Source organism: Canis lupus, chromosome 3 (genome assembly GCF_048164855.1).
Source record: "Canis lupus baileyi chromosome 3, mCanLup2.hap1, whole genome shotgun sequence".
Classification (NCBI taxonomy): Eukaryota; Metazoa; Chordata; class Mammalia; order Carnivora; family Canidae; genus Canis; species Canis lupus.
Window position 1 is genome coordinate 71,834,137 of NC_132840.1, and position 20,621 is coordinate 71,854,757.

The window sequence follows — 20,621 nt, forward strand, 5'->3', positions numbered from 1 at the left end:
GGTCCCTCCATCCCGTCCCCATCCCGTCCCCATCCCGTCCCCATCCCGCTCTCCCTGTGTCTGGCTTCCATGCCTTCGTCCTGCCTCTCCTCTCCAGCCTCCGGGTCACGGTCCCCTGCCCCTGTTCCCTTCCCTCCCCCCCCCCCAGGACCTCCCCTCCGCCCGCCCCCCTGCGCGGTCCCTGCTTTCCAGGCCTCCCGCCGCGGGCCCAGGTTCGCTCCCGCGCACACGCGCGCGCCCCGTGTCACTTCCCTAGTCTCGTTATAATGGGGCGGGGGGTGCTGGAAGCCGGTTTGGAGAGTGCGTGTCCGTGAATACCAAGCATGTTAATAGGTTAAAGTAAATCTAAAGTAACATTTGAAAGCAGAGAGATGAAAGCAGATCACAGGCCAAAGATCAAACAATCTAGAGCCACTTCTAAGCCTTTTACAGCTGGAGATTATTAGCATTTGAAAGTGAAGAGCATTACAGGGAGAGAGGGGAAAAAAAAGTTGGAAGGAATTTTTGTTGTGGAGATAAAAACTGAAATAAATGACAGTGGAAAGCAGAACTCGAAAGAGGCTGACTTATTTTAAAACCACATTAAGATAGAGGGGGGAGGGGGGACACCAATGGCTATATTTTTAGCTCATCACGGGGGCATCTAGGCTCAGTGCTGAGGTCTGCAGCCCTCCCGGGGCCTTCTAGGGATAGGAAAGAGGTTTCCAGTCCAGTGACACTCCCTTCCCTCCAGCTGAAACAGAAAGCCCTGCTCTGGGAAGGGGGCCAGGGAAGGGGACAGTGGGACAGGCATAGGGCTGGAGCCTCCGCCCTGCCTCTTCACTGCCAGGCACCCCCACAAATCCTCTAGGGGGCATCCAGCCAGTCTCCATAATGCTCTAAGGTGGGAGTCCAGAGATTGTCTATCTGTGATTTTTTTTCTGACATCACAGATATGACCCTCCCCACCACATCTGATAATCTAATAATCCCCAGTCAGAGTCAGGCTCCTCATTTGCCAGAAGAGACCGAGGACCATCCCCCCACCCCACTTTTGGTGCAGCAGACCTTAATAAATAAGAGAACACAGAAAAACCCCCAGGTCCTCCACGCTTTTAATTTAGTCAGTATCTGTTTTCTAAGAACCTAGTGTGAGTTAGGCCCGCTGCTAAGTGCAGGAAAAGTGTTGAACAAGACACACAGAATCCTTATCTGTGGGGCTTCCACAATTTTGTGTGAGGGGCAGATATTAAATAAAAAGCTTCAGGCTAAACATGGTGGGTTGATATCTTTTTTTTTTTTTTTTTATCACTCTTCCCTCCTGAAATCCCACTAATGTGAGATTCAAGTCACTAAAACCCACCAGGAAAAGGCAAGTGGAAAAGACAACAGCAGCACAGGACAAATGTCATCAAATTCAGGAGACACAAAGCAAATGGAAGAGTGACAAAATGACTTAATAGAATGCAGGAAGCTTATATGGCCCCCACCTGCAGGGAGACATGGTGGGGGGAAGGAGGTGTGGCCTCAGGATCCCCGCTCAGGCCCCAGGAGCATCAGGCATGCCAGACTTCCAAAGGGGCTAAAATAGGGGCCCTGCTCAGACTTTTCTTCCCTCCCTGTGCAGTCAGGCTAGCACCCTTCTCCCAAACCAGGAGAGGAGTAAGCCATCCTCTGAAGAAATTGAACCAGAGAGCACCAGGCTCATTGACAGATGAACGTAAAGTATCAGCACTGAGCATAAAGCAGGTGTCTGGGGTAAATTCTGCATCCTGAACAGCCAAGATCCTCACCCTCCTTCCCCGAACGAGCTTTGATAATGACAAATGCCAGGAAAGCCCTGAACTCCCATCCCTGGTCCACCATCCCAGACCAGAGGCAGGAGAATTCTTCTCTGAAAAAGCTAAGTGGACCAAGGGGGTAAAAGGCAATACTGAGTGTCCTCCACAGAAAAAGCTAGCTCCCCATCCATTCCCTCTACAGTGAAGCCCACCAGCGTATGGGACCCAGATGAGACCAGAGAGCTGCCAATCAGGTTTGTCTAATGACCCATAATCTTCAGTATGGACAACTAAGGATCACCAGACATTCTGGGGAAGCCTCCACCATTAAGACCAGACAAGTAAATAGGAAGGGAGAAAAAAAGGGAACTCAGAAGAAACAGAGACAAGATCAGGAATAGAAGAAAACTTCAAAAATATATATCAATATTCTCAGAGGAATAAAAGCAGACCTCTCACCTAAAATATGAGGAGAAAGAGAGATGATAGATAGATGATAGATAGATAGATAGATGGATGGATGGAGGAAAGATAGAAGCATGTATAGATACTATGTATAAAACCAAAGTATAAGGGAGAGTTCTTGGCTATTAAAAATGATAGCAAAAATTCAGAATTCAATAAGAGGTCTGAAAGATAAAATAGAGGACATTTCCCCAAAAGTGGAATAGAAAAAAAGAGAATAAGAGAAAGACAGATAATGGGAGAGAAAATGAGAACACTAAGGATCAGTTCAGAAGGTCCCGCATTTGACCATTGGAGATTCTAGAAAGGTTTAGAGAAAATGGAGGGGATAATTATCAAAGAAATAATAGAAGAAAATTTCCCCGGACTGAGAGATGTTGGTTTCCAGACTGAAGGGTCATTAGAGGTCCAAGGCATATGATTGTGACGTTTCAGACACCAGAGATGAGAGGTTCCTAAAAGCTTCAAGAAAGGGAACAGCAGGGGAGCCACTCTCAAGAGATTGGAGGGCAGTCTCCCTGGGGGGGGAAAAACATAAAAGTAAGTTATAGATTATTTGATACACTTGCTCATGTGACAAATAATAGCAATAGAAGTTTCCCAGTTCTGTTGATTCATAAAGAAAAAATTATGAGAGGGGTATGGGAAAGCAAGCAAGCCGAAAATGAGGAAAAGCATAAAGTTGCACACGAAAGGAAACATAATCAGTGTTGAGTACAATACTGTCTCGGGAGCAAAGAGTTTTTACTTACTGTTGTGTAGGAAGAGTATTGATTTAATTTTTTAAAGTGTGATATAAGTATATTATGGGAACTGAAAGTTATGAGCTAAGACTTGTGCCATAATACGAAGTCAGTAGACAAGGTCAAAAATTGTTCTGTCAAAAAACAGAGTGAGAGAAAGAGAGCAGGAGCTGCCTCGCCTGCCTTGTGTGGGTAGCAGTCAGCACTTACCAAGAAGGTGCGTAAGGAAACTCCCCTGGGCGGGCGGGGGCGGGGGCGGGGGCGACTTAAGCGCTGCCTCTCAGGGACTGTTTGGTTCCATAGTCGTATGCCTAGGTCTGAACTCATGGATTGGTACATGTCAGATGTGCACATTTCATTGCCTATAAAATTTATTTCAAAAGGAAGGAGAAAAAAAAAAAAAAGAAGAAAAAGAACCACCAGCAAATATCGAACGTTAATGAGATGCTTGGTGAAGTGTTTAGGGGTGAAGTGTACTCACCACTGCAGCTCTCTTGGAAATGCACCAGAAGGTAAGATGGAATGATGGCTGGAGACAAGGACAGAAAATTAAAGTTATGTGACAGAACAGATATGACAAAATGTTAATTGTAGGGTCTGTTGGTGGGTTTATTGGGCATTCACCTTCCAACATTTTTATACATTTGGAATTTTTTTATTATACAATGTGGGGAAAAAAAGTAGAAGCATGACTATGTTCCTTGGGTGAAGGGCTCTATACAGAAGGAGAAATGGCCAAGAGCTGAACGTGGTTATCTCTGGAGGGAGGAAGAGATGTGATCAGCGCCTGCTGCCTGCCATGAAATATCTCTCGACATTATATTTGATTTCTCAGTTCTGTGTATGTATTCCTTTGGTTTAAAAAGCCTAATTTAAAAAGGAAAAGAAGGGCCTTCTTTAATTGATAAGTATTTTTAAACATGAAAACTGTTTGCAAAAATATGTGTACAATTTCATAATCTGTGAAAGACGAGAGCAAGATGCCCGGAGGGAAGTGGGGTGCGCCTGGAGGCCGCGAGCTGGGGAGGGCCTGTCTGAGCCCCAGGAGGCGGGGTTTCAGGTAAAGGAAAGAATATCACAAAGGTCCAAGAAGGCCAGTGGTCCTTGGTGTAAGGGAGAAGGAGAAAGAGGATGAAAGGAGGAGGAGGAAGAGGGGAGGGGAGGAGGGGTGGGAGAAAGGAGGGGTGGGGAGTCAGGGGGAGGAGAGGAGGTGGAGGGGGAGAGGGTGGGGGTGAGGGAGAACAGGAGGAAGACAGCGAGGAAGGAGCTCCAGGTAGAAAGCCCCAGGTGACCAGCAGGACTCAAAGCAGAAGAGGATTCATAGGCTCTTTGATGAACTGTAATTGCTGCCTTTTTCGTCTCCCAACAGTTTTGCTCTGTTTTTATAATGTCTGTGCCATGGAATCTCAGGGAAGGTTTTTAGGCCTGAGTTCTGAAGGTTGGGGAGGAGGCAACAAGACCTCGGTCCTGGCACCTGGGGGCAAGGGCTCCCGGGCCAAGGTGGTCCATCTGGCCCCAGCCTCCCACCCACACCATCCCAGCCCTGGGGCCTCCTCCCACGTTTAACCTCCGAGATCCTGCTTTCAGTTAACATTAACCCAGACGAAAGGCACCTCCCACATCTCCCATGATGCAGACTCCACTGTCGCCGGGTGTTAGGCTCAGATTCCAGGGAAGTGTGTGCCCTTGCTCTTGAACCAGACCCAGGGTCCTCATCCCCAGCAGTGCTTGCTAGGCCCCCTTATGTCAGCCTGGACAGGATGATGCCCGGGTGGACACAGGGCATCCTGGTGAGACAGAGAGGAATTTAAAAGCAGGATGCAGAGAACTTGGGAAAAACTAGGCTGGGTCACCCTGCAAGAGCAGAATTTTCCCCTTGGACAGTGGAGGGGACTGGGGGAACTGGTGGCCCTTCTAGGAACAAGGAAACGCTGGAGACCGAGGCAGGGAGGCCGCTTGCCCCCTGGGAAAGGTGTCCGAGGGGACTGCCTGGTTGTTGGAAGAGCTTCAGCAGGAGCCCGGAGAGCAGGAGATGCCCGCAGTCCAGAGCCCAGCGTGAGAGACAGCCATGCATCTCTGGCTGGCAGGTGCCCGCCCCCGGTGACAGCGAATGGCACGGAGCAGGGACGCCCAGGGCTTTGGCACAGAGCCGGCAGCTGCCACCGCTGAGGTTTTTATGCTAATGCCACTTGTCAGGCCGTCAGCACTCAGGGCAGCTGGACTTGACAGGGAAGCAGCTGGGTCCCCTGGGTTTTGCTTCCCCTGAGCCCCGCCCAGGTCCTCAGAGATGTCCAGCACGATAAGAGGAGATCTCACCCTCCCCTAACGCCCACCCACTCTAAAGGGGGGCCCAATAGCAGAATGGATGGCACGACTGGATTTTCCCAGTGGGAAGGGGGCAGAGGATTCATTCTCCGTCAATTGTTCAGCCCCAGGGACCCTGGCTGGAGGAATCTGACAGGAGGCAACAAGTCATGGAGGGAAGAGCACGGGGCACAGGGGATGAAGACCTGGGTCCCAGCCTGTGTCCGTCTCTCACTGTGTGACTTGGGCTGAGTCGCCGTACCTCTGTGCTCCAGCATCCTCCTCTGTAAAACAGTAGTGATGGTGGCCATTTAGATGCACTCATCTATTTAGTGTATCTGCCCTGAATACTTCTCCTGTGCCAGGAGACCGTATTAAATGAGAAAAGGTGAATAAATACAGCCTCTCCCTCAGAGGCACTGGCATTCTGGTAGGAAGGATGGGACACTCCTCACATCTCAGTCTCCAGGACTTGGGCACAAGGTATGCAGGGGATCCCGGGTTAGGGTGTACCTCACAGGATGTGAGGCAGAAATAGAAACTATGACCTTCACCCCAGCACATGCCAGGGGCCTAACCTGGGCCAGAGATCTGCGAGATTCCTGGAAATTACTTTCGAAGCTGTGTGGCAGGCAGGATCTGCGGGCAAATGTGCTCTCTGCCCTTTTCCATGAGAGATTGTGAGCATAGGTGGGGTGAAGAAGCACTGGGCTTGGGAGTCTGGAGACCCGTTTCTAGTCCCCAGGAGCTGTGTGACCTTGGGCGAGGACTCTCCCTGTCTCCACCAAGTTTCCATTTTTCCTTTGGCCAAATGGGCCCCATCCATACTGAGAATTCGCTGCTTCTAAATGCAGAGCATGTTTGCTGAGCCTTTCCAGGAAGTCCTACTGGAGACGCTGCCTGGCTCCTAAGGGTGGAGCCAGCCAGTGTGTCACAGCAGGTGGAACCCCCCGAGGATGCCCAGTGGGTGCAAATGTGTGCTTACTCACCACCCGCTGGCCATCTACCAGCATTCCCCTAGACATGCGGGGGAGTTTCCTGTAATTGGTTTATGGACGGTTCTCTCAGCATTGTGTCTGGCCATAAAATATACACACTTAATAGTCTCCAAGGAACTGCCAGGCCTTCCAGCTATAACTCCGAGCCCCCAGCCCCTCCTGCCTGGCCTGACACCTTGTTTGGTGAATCTGATTTGATTTTGATCTTAAATCTGCTCTAAACGCCGCTGAGCAGTAGCCACAGGAAGGGTGGGAGTGGGGAAGGGGAGGATGATTGCTGAGAATTATGACCCAGGCCCATTAGGAAGGGATGACCGCTCTGCACAGTCTCTTCTAAATCACGCCTGAGAAGCATGTCACCGACTCCGGAGCAGGACTCTGGCTGGCTGGCAGAGACAGTGGCCGGGAGGGCGGAAGTATGGGACTGTCAGCCTGGACTACATTTCCTCTGTGCTCAGAGCCCCCAGCACCCCTCCTGGGCCTTCCCATGGCTGCTGTGTCCTGGACACTCTGCTTCTCAGTCTTTCCAGCAAATCCATTCCTCTTTTTGCAGGATTCCAAGTAGTTGGGGACGAAAAGGTAGTATGCTGTCGTGGGTGGGAAACTCATGGTGATGGAGATAAAAAGCACAAGGATGATAGTCCCTCCGTGCGATGATAAGAGCCACTTGGATGCTCCTGTGACCTCATCTTCTTTTCTCCTGCCATGAAGAAAGATAGGGAGTGGAGCAGCTGCTGGCTCCCTCACTCAGTAGACTGGGCCATCCCAGCTGCTGGCCAGAGTTGGGGGGGGGGGGGGCTCAGTCACGTCTGTTTGCAGAGAGTACAACATTGTGACTCCAGGAACCCATTCTGGCTTCCTAACTCCACTGTTAACATCTCCTCCCCATAATCCCTCCCTCCCTCCTCTGAGCGTTTGGGTCAAAAAAAGAGTGCAGTGGCTGAGGGCTCGAGCTCTGAAGTCCAACTATCTAGATTTCTAGATTCCACCACTGACTGTGTGACCTTAGACCATGACCTCACCTCTCTGTGCCTCAGTTTCCTCAACTAGAAATCTAGTACAAGGTAACGAGAGTGCATGCGTCTCAGGGTCAGTGTGAGAATTATACATATATGGCTCCCAGAGCAGACTCCCACATGCGTTAGCTGCTACTCCTCTTGTTAGCCTTCCTTGGGGTGGGTAGCTAGGGATGAGGGGCTCAGGAAGGGCACTGTATTTTCCCTTTCCAGTAGACCTTGTCCCCCCTATGTGTCCAAGACTTAGAATGAATGAATGAATGAATGAATGAATAGCACCAAGCATAGGAGTATGCGGGATGCAAGACCCCAAGTACTTACCTTCTAGTTGAGCAGCCAGGACAGCCATCCCAGGGAGAATGCTCCATGGGCCAGTCTAGCAGCTGGAACTCAGAGGTGGATCGTAGAAGGCCATCAGCACCTGGAGTTCTGGGAGGGAAAGACCAGCTGTCTGAGCTTAGGGAGACCCCAGATACCCCCAAACAGTCCTGCCCTCTAGTGAATATCTATGGGATTGAGGCCCGAAGGGATGGTATGCAAGGGAGTATAGGGGCCACAATTCACTGGATTTACCCTCAATTAACTCTCCCAAGCTTTGATGCATGGTTAAGATTTCCCAGGTGACTTTGGTCCCAGAGTATGAACCAAAGGATTTTTTTACTGTTCGTGGCCGGTGGTCTGAAAGTCACAAAGCCAGGGTGCCTGGGTGGCTCATTTGGTTAAGTGATTGCTTTCGGCTCAAATCATGATCTCAGGGTCTTGGGATCCAGCCCTGTGTCAGGCTCCTTGCACAGTGGGGAGTTGGCTTCTCCCTCTCCTTCTCTTCTCTCTCTCTCTCTCTCTCTCAAATACATAAATAAAATCTTAAAACGAAAAAAAAAAGAAAAAGCCACAAAGTCATGATTTTTTTTTCCCCTTAGAACTAGAGCGGCTTTAGGAACGAACATTTTTACCAGTGATTTTATAGAGGGGAAGCTAAAGGTCAGAGAGTCGAAATGGCTTTCCTAAGTCTGCCGAGCTTCTCTCCCCAGTGTGTCCCTTTATTGCTTGTCACTGACTCTCCATCCTCACCACTGGTAGAGAGGAACAGAAATCACTTTTCCAGTTTGAGGGAATTCAAAGTAAGAGCTAAGACCCGGACTGGTGAAGGGGCCCACCTGAAGCCCCCCTGCAGGTCAGCAACAGAACCGGTCAACCCGGGGCCTCTGACCCCAGTCCAGAACTTTTCCCCAAAGTTAGCTGCTACCCTTCCTGCCCACCTCCCCTCCCTGCACACCCCAACTGGCCCACTGTCCAGACACCCTGATCCTCTGCAACTGGAGCCTCCGGGGGCAGAGATGCTCCTCCTCGGCAGTGATGCTCCTGCTCGGGTTGGAGGGGAGCCTTCCCCCTGCATGGAGCACCTGGTGGGGAAGCTGGCCTTCCAAACCACCCTTTGTCATCTGCTCCTCTAAAGCAGAACACACTGCACGCAGCCTGAGAAGGAGCCCTGAGTGCCAGGGAGGCTCCAAGTCGGTATCAAGAGGATTTTCATAAACACAACTGTCTGTGTCTGGGCAGCCATGTGGAAAGTTGCAATATAACCCACTGATGTCATGTGGCAGGGGAAACAAGATTTCCAGAGGCAGCCGTGCTGCTCTTTCCAACCTCCGCGTGGAGCAGAATCCCAGACAGGCTTTTGAAAGAAAAGGAAGGGAGAAAAAAAATCTGCAACAAATTGCAAAACAAAACCCTGGTTTCAAGGTCCACGAGGAAGGGCAGCAGGGAAAGGGGTTGGGGAGAGTCTGGAGTCAGGGGGAAGCATGCCGGGCTGTGGGTCACCCTGAGGGCTCTGTTCTGTGGGAAGGTGTGGGCAGCCTCCCAAAGACACTGGTGTGCATGGACCTCCCTCCGCCGTCCATCACCTCAGATCCCTGGACCTCAGAATCACCTGTTTCTCTCCCCTTGAGTGGACTACACTGAGCCTCCTCCAGACCCTCTCCTGGTTTTTAAAACCTCCAGATTTCAGACTCCTGGCACACCATTCCACCACCAGTTCTGAGATCGTGTCTAAAGTCTAACTCACATTCAGGCTGCTGCGGTTTCAACATGGTCCTAGTCCCACACCGGGGTGGTAGGGGGACAGGGTGTCCTTCCTTCTCTGCTGGTGTCTCACAAAATGTTACCTCGCTCCTCCACTGGCTCTGATGGCTGGCACACCTTGGCCACGTCAATTCACCTGCCTACTCTGGGCTTTTCTTATTTCCACCATGGGGTGCAGGCAGGATATGGTATTCAGGGCTCCTTTTAGTTCAAAAAGTCTATCCTTTTATGACTATTTACACATAAGGAGTAGCAGAGTGGTGTAGATTACATAAAGGATATTGCATGGTTTTATGAGTACTTCTGGGGATCTTCTTCAAATTATAAAGTAATCATTCTAATGGCAGAAAACTTGAAAACCAAGATTAAGCATTAAACAAACAAACAAACACCTGTTTCTCAAATACCACCCAGATATAATCCCTCTTAACTTTTGGAATGTGTTTTTCTAGTCTTGCATATCCATATATTTTTAAGTAGAAATATTATACTATAATAAGATTCTACAGTCTGTAATCATTTTGGAATACACCATACAGGTTTTTTTCTTGTATGGATATTCTCCCGCAACATGGCATTTTCTTAACATTTATTCTTTTTTCTCATGATTTTTAATATTCAGGAAAATTGCAAATGAGGAAACACAAATGGCCAGAACCTATGAAAAATACTTTGCCTCGAGAATAATCAAAGGAAAGCAACATGATGTTATTTTCACATATCAGGTTAGTATAGTTTTTTTTTGTTTTGTTTTTTTTTAAGCTGACACTAGGTTCAGGTTCTTTACCTGGATGAAGAAATGGAGAATCTTTTATATGGCTGAAGGCTGGGAATCTATCTATCTGGAAGAGTTTTTTTTTGTATCAAGATATGAAATGTGTACGATTGTTGACTTGCCAGTTCTATTTCTGGGAATTGACCCTGTGAGAGTAACCACCTAAGCATGAAAAGATAGAAGTACGAGGAGGTTTGCTGAAGCGTTGTTTATAAAAGCAAAATTTTCGTGACAACCTAAGTTTCGGGCAGTAGCAGGATGCTTAAGATAAGCATGAGATCTACGAAATGGGAAAATAGTATGCAGTCATTAAAAATGATAATGTAGCTCTATGTGTATTGACTGGGAAAGATGTCTTGGGAATTTTGTGGAGTGAAAAAAAATCAGATAACAGAACAGCCTACAAAGTCTGAGCCCATCAGTGTAAATTTATATGCACAAATCTGTATGTGTGTCTTAGATAACGAAATGCCCCAAGCACTGCTGGCTTCAGATAGGAGAGGCTTAAGGGTGGCAGTCTGGTTGAGGGTGGGGCGAGGAGAGGATTAAGGACTCACTTTGAAACTGCATTTGCCAACTAGCCATCAAGTTTTCGTGTGTGTGTGTGTGTGTGTGTGTGTGTTTTCTTAGAATGTACATTCATTTGGTATTGCAGAGAGGGACGCTGATATGGAGATTAGGAGCACCTCCATCTGCCGACAGGTGTTGCCCAAAATATTAGCAGTGATTATCTCTTGAAGGTGGGATTCAGTATGCCTTAATATCTTCTTTGAGTTTTTAGTATTATTTAAATACTTTTTAAAAAGGATTTTGCAGTATTTGCTGTAGGGAAGGCTCACAAGTGCTGTTTTCTTTCTTTCTTTCTCTTTCTTTCTTTCTTTCTTTCTTTCTTTCTTTCTTTCTTTCTTTCTTTCTTTCTTTCTTTCTTTCATAATATCCCGAGAGCTCAGATTTCTGTGTCCCCTGTATGCAATCTTAACTTCTCTCACCTTGCTCTTGCCCTTCCTCCAAGAACCCCAGTCACCTCCTGCCAAATTTGGGGTATCTTGGTAGGTGCAAGCCTGTGGGCAAGCTCCAGGCTCACAGTCTACCTGCTTAGAACTCCTGCACAGTCTGCCTCTCCCCCACCACCGGCAGAAGGATGGTGTTCACACATTTCCATCCAGGCTGAGCAGGGACACATTTGACCTTTGTCCCTTGCCTTCCTCTGCCATCCTTTTCTTAGACTTGTCTCTTAGGTTCTGATTCGACCAGAGGGCACTCACTGGATGTGGAAACTCCTGCCATCGCCTCCACTCCTACCCTCATATCCTATTCTGACAATACCCAACTTGGCATCTGACCTTGCTGTCTTTCATTTTTCACTTTGCTGCTGCTGGGCAGTTTCAAGTCATCCCCACCGTGCCAAGTGTGACAGAGCTCTATCCCACTGAAAGAACTGTTTTCAACAGTTCAAAAAACACCTACTGTGTGCTCCTTATGTTCTCAAGCCCCGGGCTGGTTCTTCTGGGCACAGAAACTGTGAGTATAGGTCTCTACTCTAGAGGGAGCCACAGGGCCTCTGATAGCAGCTGACATTGAAAGTCTGTAACTGCCAGGCATTGTTCTAGATGCTTTACATGTGTTATCTCATTTAACCCTCGCTATAACCCTGTGAGGTACTATTATTATATCCATTTTATAGAGAAGGAAACTGAGGCATAACTTCCCAAAGTCACAGAGAATTGAGTAGTAACCCAACTCCAGAGGTATATCAGTCGTAAACACCATGTGCTAGAAAAGAAGGGAGGCCACTTGCTCAGTGCTGTGGAGACATTTTTAGAAAGACTTCAGGAGTTCAGCAAAAGTGAGTCATGCATTCTTTTCGCTCTCAAACTCTTGACCTGCATGAGACTCAGGCAGGTGACCAGCTTCCTCTTTGCTGCCCACCTAACCAAACTTTTGCTTTTATCTCTGCCCTGGTGTGACACATCGTCTGTGACTTAGACTCAGCATCACTCTGAGTGGCCTCCAGCTCCCTGTCCACCTAGCTGCACATGCATCTGAGATCCCACATCATCTGAGATCCAGCCTGCCAAGCACCCCAGAGCTCTCCTGCTTGGGTCTGGGTTTCTGCCCAATGAGCCATGAGCCCTCCCACCCTCCCACTGGAGAAGGAATGGTGAAAATTGCTCCACATCCCTTTTGCTTCCATATGTAGGCCATGTTTTCTGCAATAAAGATGTTCCAGAAAAGTTTGTCCAAACTAAATGTTTGTAAATTGAATATATTAGAATAATTAGCTAATGATACAGTAGCATCAGCTTGCATTGAGTCCGCACTACGTGCCGGGTTCTTTGCTTGTAATATCCCTTTAATTCTTAGAACACATCTAGAAGATGGGTACCATGTTCCCTATCCTGATACAACCAAGCCCAGAGAAGTTAGTTGACTTGTAAGCTAGTAGGTGGCAGAGCTGACCCCTGGCCTGGCACACCGTCTACACCGTCACTCTGCTTTATCTAGTCAAAGGAGTGTTCAGTGAATTCTTAGGCAAACAGTCTCTTAGAGAAATGAATCTATGAGCCCTGCAGGTGCGTCCCCCAGCAGGGACAGTAGAAGGTTCTCCCACTGTCCCCCCGAAGGGGGAGCTCTGCAGCTGCCCCACCTCCACCCCAAAGCACAGGTATGTGAGCATACACACGGTGCGCATACACACGGTGTGCACACACACACCCACATGCACACACACACACACACGTGTGGCTCCTGGTCCAGCCCATGACTGCCTCCTTTGACCAGCCAGCTGCCTGGGAACACAGGACTGAGCCACCAGGAGCCAGGGCAGTCGAGAGCAAGAAAGCTGAATAAAAGCAGCTAATACTATATCTATGATATGCAGCTTTGGTTGTAATAAACACGGCAGCTGAATATTCCCGCAGGGACTTCCTAATGGAGGAGATGGATACACTCCAGAGCAACCCCAGGGGTTTTACACGCAGCTCTGACTAAACTCCCTATAAAATCAATCCCGCCTTTTCACCAGTTGTGACAGGGTGTTCTAATATTAATCCACTCTCCTTGTCAGTCAGCTCCCCCAACAAAGGCTTTAATGATCTTTAACCAGGCATAATAAACACTACACATTCAAGCACAGAACGCCTGGACCCAGGGAGCCCCTGCACCTTACGACGACAATGAGCCTGGGGGTTAAGGGAGACGAGGGTGACCCCCTCAGGCCCCCTGAGCCACCCCCTCTCTCCCTGCAGAGAGGGGCAGGGAGGGCAGCCTCACGGGGGCAGGGGTAGTCAGCCAGCTGGGCCTGGCTGGGGGGTGAGGGGATGCAGGCCCGGCTCTGGTCAGACAGCCCCCTGGTTGCTGATTGTTCCAGGCAGCCCTGTTTCTACATCCCTGCTTACCCCTTCTTCTGGGGGCAGCTCCCTTCTCCCCGGAGGAAGGTGGGCATGGGTGGAGGGTCTCCGCAGCCAGGGGAAGGAATGCAGAGACCTAGACTTTGGCCTTTGTGCTGGGCCCTCCCAGCATCCCCAAACCCAGTCTGCCCAGACTTTGCACACTCCTGCTTTTCCACCTACCCCTCTCCTGCTCTTCCACTTACCCTCTCCTGCTCCATCCCACCCTGGATCCTTCCCTGGACCCTCCAGGCCAGTAGCGACCCCAGACGGGTGGACCTAGGACCAGAAGAGTGGCGGCGGCGGGGGGGTCGGTGGTGCTGGGGTAGATGGACAACACATAGTGACAGAACCAGAGGTCTGGGCCCAGGGGTAAGGAAATGTATGGGTGGATGAGGGCGGTCTACACCACAGAAGCCTCCGTCCTTCTACTTCTAACCCACCCCTGAGTCTTCAAGGCTGCGTGGTGTTTATGGGAGCCAAGCAGGGGCCCCGCACTGGCTCTGGGGCAGCTCCGAGGCCTCCTCTCTCATACAGGAGCCTGTTTGAGAGGCAGCAAGGTAAACTGCCTGGCAGCCTCGGCCTGAACCTCCCGGCAAACTCCCTCGAGCGACAGCAAGTCAGAGCCCAGTTTGGCCTCTGACTCCAGAAAACTACCCTAACTGACCTGAGATGGTGAATGCAGCCAATTGGCTGCTGCTGCCCACTGAGGGGCCGCTCTGTGGGACTCACCGCCCACCACACTCCCCTGCAGCTTCCCCTCACCCATTCACCCCCTACCCCCTCACCCCACCAGCCGTGCAGCTTCCCCATAGCTCTGGGGGCTCCCAGAGAGCAGGGTAAAGCTTGGGGAGCAGAGGCCTGCCTTCACTGTTGCATCAGAACCTGGTTACGTGCTTTTTCATGTTACCGACAAACATACTTAAGAAAAATAGGGATGTTGTAAAACCATAGAAGGGGAGACTTGCATCCACCACAGGTAACATTTGCATGTACCGCCTTCCAGCTTGGCCTTGGTCTTATACCAGACCTGTAAGTGTTCTCTTGCCCTGCATTGGGAGAGGGGAGGGATTCTAGCACAAGATTTATTGGGTGATCAGGGCGCCCGCCTTAACATTGTGCCTCCACTTTCTCAGTTATAAAAAGGAGACCGTAATAGCACTGACCTCACAGGGTGGTGAGAAGGGGGAAATGATTTTATACATGCAAAGTACTTAGAAAAGTGCCTGGCGTGGCATCCACGTGAACTGAATGCGGTGGTGGCCTCACTGATAGCATTAGTAGGAGTATTGTCACATGCTATTATTGGCACTATCTTCCCCGTGGGGAAAGAGGAGTCGGCATGGCCATCCCCACCCCCCTGCCCCCCGCAGCTCAGCTTCTGTGGGGCTGTCCAAGCACCTAGCTGTGTAACCAGTGGGCAGGACAGGGCCCAGCAGGGAAAAAAGAAAGCCAAACGGGGCTCATCCAGGGCTCTGTCTTTGCCGGGGTGAAAGGGAAGATGCACAGCTACCTCATCTAGTGTGGGATCTTGTGGCCCGTGTAGCTCCGCACTGGTGCCTGTGCCAGGCTGCTGCTCCCTCTCCCCTTCGCCCCGGCGGGGACCATTAATGCAACCCCATACCCTTTCGCCCCAGCCTAGGAGAGTGAGCGCCTCACCTCCCTCATCCCCGGCCCAGGTGCCTATTTGCCTGCCCTCTTAGAGCCCTTAGAACTTTCCAAGACCATCCGCATACCAGAACGTCCCTGGAAAGAACCCCAGAGATCCTCTAACAGCTCGTGACAGCTCTAACAGCTCAGATTTATTCAGTGCTTACTATGTGTCAAGCCCTTTGCTAAAAGCTTTCCATATATTATCTCATTTAAGCCTCACAACAGGACCATGAGGTAAGAACCATCGTTGTCTCCACTTTATGGATGAGGCCGCGGCTCGGAGAGATTGAGTCGTCTGCCTGCAGATTGATGTCCCGCTCCATCTGTCAGCAGGGTGACTTGAATTGAACTATGGAGAGACGGCCCTTTGTTCTGGAGAAACATCACTATAGACCTGTTCGTTTTCCACAGCTATTCTTCTGAGGGGACACCGGATGCCGTTGTTAACTTGAATGCTGATGAATAAAGTATTTATTTTGATCATGTAAGCTGGGTGTATTCTCTTATCTGTGACATGAAACTAAAAGGCCAATGAGTCGGAGAAACTGAGTCAGACTTACCCAGAAAGGGTAAGTCTTTTTCCATGGGCACACAGCTAGAAAGTCATGGACTTAGAACTAGAATCCAAGACTCCTCAGTCTCAAGTTCTTTTTCTTTTTTTTTTTAAAGATTTTATTGATTTATTCATGAAAGAGACAGAGCGAAAGAGAGAGAGGCAGAGTCACAGGCAGAGGGAGAAGCAGGCTCCATGCAGGGAGCCCGATGTGGGACTCTATCCCAGGTCTTCAGGATCAGGCCCTGGGCTGAAGGCGGTGCTAAACCGCTGAGCCACCCGGGCTGCCCTGGAGTTCTTTCTAGCACGTCCTGCTCGTCACCTTCCCAACGGCCCTTGGTCGAGCCCAGAGACCACGTCCCATATCTCTGGTACAGCCCGCAAGGCACCCAGAGCGGCCCCTGTACACAGGGAGGTGCTCACTCAATCCCTGACACCATGCTGGTGTTAACTCTCTGCAGGTGAGGTAGCAGCACACTGAAATGTGGCTCCAACCTTTGCTGATACCCGGCTGAGGCTCATTCATTCACAAATGGAAATGAGCTTAGGCAGAGGCTGCTTACATCACTGACCTAGCACCCTAGGGAGCCTAGCACCCTAACTCTGACAACACAGCACAGCCTCAGCCCAAGACAGGGTCCCTAGAGAAGCGAGCATCGCATAGAAGATTCCGGTGGGGGGATGGGGTAGCTGGGTGACAGGCACTGAGGAGGGCACTTGATGGGATGAGCACTGGGTGTTATACAATATGTTGGCAAATTGAATTTAAAATTTTTTAAAAGTTTAAAAAAAAGAATCTGAGAGAGGCAGAGTTGATTGGGGTTATTGCGATGCTGATGCCTGGGTTCCTTGGGATCCTGCCTAATTTCTCTCTTCCCAGGTTGATGACTCCCCTCTAGATGGGAGGCAGGCAGGGTGGGCCAGCCTCCTCCAGCAGCGGCAAGTCTGGGTGGTGGTAACTGTGCATCTTTTATTGAGTTAGCGGGTTAATGGGTAGGTAAAACACACACCACTTGTCAGCCTGTTGGCCGCTGCCACAGCCACACCACTCTCCCGCCTCGGGCTCAACTAAATTGCTCCTCGGCTTGCTGTCTTCCTCCTTCTCCCTTTCCTGGTGTTTTTTTGTTTTTGTTTTTTATCACCCCAATCTGTATATCCCCCTCCCCCTCCTTGCACCGCCCCAAACAGCTAAAGGGTCCATAGGAACATTATTTATTTATTTATTTATTTATTTATTTATTTATTTATTTTTAATCATTTTCCTGGGCAGCCAGTTCCTGAGAAGCCTGAGCCTTGACGGCTCAGCTGCCTCTGCCAAGTTAATGTTTTGTCATCTGTCCCTTCCCGGGACACTCACAATCAAGGACAGTGACAGCCCAGAGAGAGCTTCAGTCCAACAAAGGAAGAGGCACGTGGCCGAGAGCACTTGCCGGATGCCCGACACCAATGTCGGCTGTGCACACATGTTCAACTGCCCACCAGGGCAGGCTCACTGCCAGCGCCACCCTTGGCAGGCAACGACCGCGCATACCCCCACCTACCCACACTTCCCAAGTCCCACGCCTGCATGCACATACTCAGCAACCCACATCTGCATGTTCAGACCCCACCATACAAACATTCTCAAAAAGTCCACATTTCAGGCGGTACTCATGAGGATTTACACTTGAAAGAGTGCATGCGCACCCTGTAAGGTACCTCTCTCGCTGTATCTCCCCAAGGTGCATGCTCCAGCCTGCACATACGCTCCTCATGTGTACATACTCTTAACAGCATAGGTCTTCACGCACACTCCTACATCAGCACACCCCTAACTGTCCACGTGTACATTCATCCCCGTAGACACATCATCAAAAGGCCATTATTCACGTACAGCCCCAGGTAGATGCATCCTGAGTACTGATGTTAGTCATAATCCTACAGGTATCCTCACAAATGTCTATTTCTGCATGCACACCCCCTAACCATTTACAGACACTCCCATGAGCTGAATGCTCCTTGCACGCTTCCAATGTGTATGCACCTTTCACAGGGCACATCTGCATACACACACTGCAGAATCGCCCAGCCTCAGCAGCCTGCATCTGCAGTGTACACTTCTGCATATACATTTACCATAGGCAGGCCATGTCCGCATGTGCATGCCCTACATACACACTTCCTGGGCAGATCCCCAAACCTCCAGATCTGTGGCAGAGTCATATAAACCAACACCCCTAGCAGCCGCTCTGTAGGTCAGCCTCTACTATATATTTCAGATTTATGTGCAAACGCTTTGTGTACACACAAACTTTATCCCATTCTACATGCTCATATCCCATGCATATAAACCCTCGGCCCTGATTTGTATCCCCACAATATTTCACTGTCTGTATGTTCACATCATCTGTACCCACAGAAGACCCCGAGTCTGCCCATACTCATACTCTGACATCTTCCTGTCTGCATGCACATCTCAAATGCACTCCCCTGAACGCCCTGTTCTACATGCACGTGTGCCCTGCAGTAATTCCTATCTGCTTACATAGTCCCCAGTACATGAATAGGGGACTTTCCACATGCAAAGGCAGCCATGGCCATTGTCGTATGCAAAGGCAGCCGTGTACAACTCTCTGGAACACCCTATGGCTGTGTCAAATGCCCACCATCAGTTCAATTTAATTACGACTCAACTAAACTATTGGGCCTGGAGCAGACTCTGTGTTAAGTGCTGGAAATATGGAGATAGAAAAGAACAGGGCCTTACCCTCAAGGAGCTCTGTGTCTGGGAAGAGAAATGGACAAGATGGCAAACAGTTATAACAAAGAACAAAGGTTAGTTCAGTATTAGAAGTATGCACACACACAAGGACAGGAACATTCTACATGCACACAGATGCACAAATGGGCACATTCATACATATCCCTTCTGTGCCCATTCCTCATAATTTTAACCATCACCAGTCACTTCAATTAGGCATAGGGACTTAAGAAGCCCTCTGTCGGGTTCCTCCCTCCTGCTAAAGCTGCTGTCAGGGTGAAAATGTTCTTCTATGAGCACTGTCAATGCTTGGACTGGATCTCCTCACTTGGCCTGCTCACAGAGTACCTAGTCTATCAGTGAAGAGTCTTGGTACACGGAGTGTTCTCTCCAACAATGGCCCAACTTCACTCTCAGCCTGACCTCAGACAAGCCACAGGCCTTGCAGTTACCCTCCCCACTCTTTGCCTTCTACAGAGGCTACGTTGCCATGACAAGCCCAAGGGATCTTTCCTGCTCACTCTTTCTTGCTAGGGTATTTGGCCCTAGCAGCTCTCTAAGTTTATTTTTAAAAGCTGATCCAGGGATCCCTGGGTGGCGCAGCGGTTTAGCGCCTGCCTTTGGCCCAGGGCGCGATCCTGGAGACCCTGGATCAAGTCCCACGTCGGGCTCCTGGTGCATGGAGCCTGCTCTTCCCTCTGCCTGTGTCTCTGCCTCTCTCTCTCTGTGTGTGTGTGTGTGTGTGTGTGTAACTATCATAAATTAAAAAAAAAAAATCTGATCCAATTCCATTCTGAATTCCTAGAATTTTAGTGTCTAGAGTAAAAATGGTCAAGAAACTATGCCTCACAGGCCAAATCCGGCCCACTACTTGTTTTTGTAAATAAAACTTTATTGAAACATAGTCACATCCATTTGTTTAAATATTGTCTATGGTTGCTGTGGGGCTGTCACCACAGATTTCAATAGGAGACTGAGACTATGGCTACTTGAACTTAAATATTCAATATCTGGCACTATACACAAAAAATTGGCCAACTTGGCATCAAGCATGGAGGTGGTAGTCCTGCTCTGGTCTTCTCTGGTTAAACAACATGATACATATTAAGAAGTAAATAGAGAAGCTTCAGAATGCAAAGGGAGAAGACATGGAAAGGAAAGTGATCCACACCACTTCCCACAGATACTGATTGAGTGTCTCTCACCCACTGACACTCTGCTGGGCACCAGGTTACAGCAATGACTAAACACAGTTCCTGTTCTTCTGAGCTAAACAAGCCTAATGGAGGACGTTAAACCACAGCTCACCCAAGGACTGCAGAGTGAGCATTGTGATAAATACTGAGAAGAGATAAAAATGGGGAGTGTTGAAGCCAGGAAAACAAGCTTAGAAGTGCTTGGACAGGTGGGCTCAAATATGTGAGGGAATGACATGGCAGAAAGATTGGACAAGCTCTCTGGACCTTCCAAAGTGGGACCTGGGGCCAGGAATCACAAGACATAGAAAGATTCTGTCTCAATGATTTGAGGAGCTTTTAACCCTCAGCACTGCCCTACCACAGGTTTTGTACCACAGAAGCTTGTGCACTTCATATCAATGAAGGAACACTATTTTGGGGGATGAATAGAGGGGATTGATGCTTGGGGTTGGCCTACATGACTTCTGAGCCCAAGGGTAAGTCTCACCACACCTTCTCAAAATGACACATTAGACTAAGCTTTGCTAACATTCCCTTCCCCTTCCCAGCATCCTCTGCTCCCCAGTGATAGACATAAGGGATGGTAACCTCTCCCAACCTGGCCCTTGGGTGGGCCATGAACAGTTCCTGCCACAGGGTGCTGTGAGGGTGTCCACAACTCCTCTGGTCATTATGCATTCATGCTTAAACTCATTAAAAATGAGTTTCCATACCATTTCTCAGCTTCTCGGAAGATCCTGAGAACCTCCTCCTCCCTTCTCATCATGCTGGACCCACCCTTCTTCCACTTGCTCTCTTCTCCCAAGCTCCAAACTTTTCCATCTCTTTTTTGAGTCTTCCAGCCCCTCTCCTCACCAGTCCCTCAGATGGTGTCCAAGGGGCCATGCATGATCCTCTCGTGCAGAAGGTTCAAAGGAGGATGTCAAAGTTTGGCCTCACCCTTA

General features: G+C 49.4%; 1 long non-coding RNA gene across 1 annotated transcript in view; it reads right to left on the reverse strand.

The window, feature by feature from the left end:
* Nucleotides 1–202: 202 nt before the first annotated feature.
* LOC140631017 (uncharacterized) overlaps nt 203–20,621 on the reverse strand; it is a 206,525-nt gene continuing 186,106 nt past the window's right edge. Inside the window, exons 3-4 of the long non-coding RNA XR_012028691.1 lie at nt 7,608–7,715; nt 203–6,970 (exon numbers count right to left, since the gene is read on the reverse strand). This is a non-coding gene — a long non-coding RNA (uncharacterized lncRNA). The remainder of the gene's footprint in view (nt 6,971–7,607; nt 7,716–20,621) is intronic.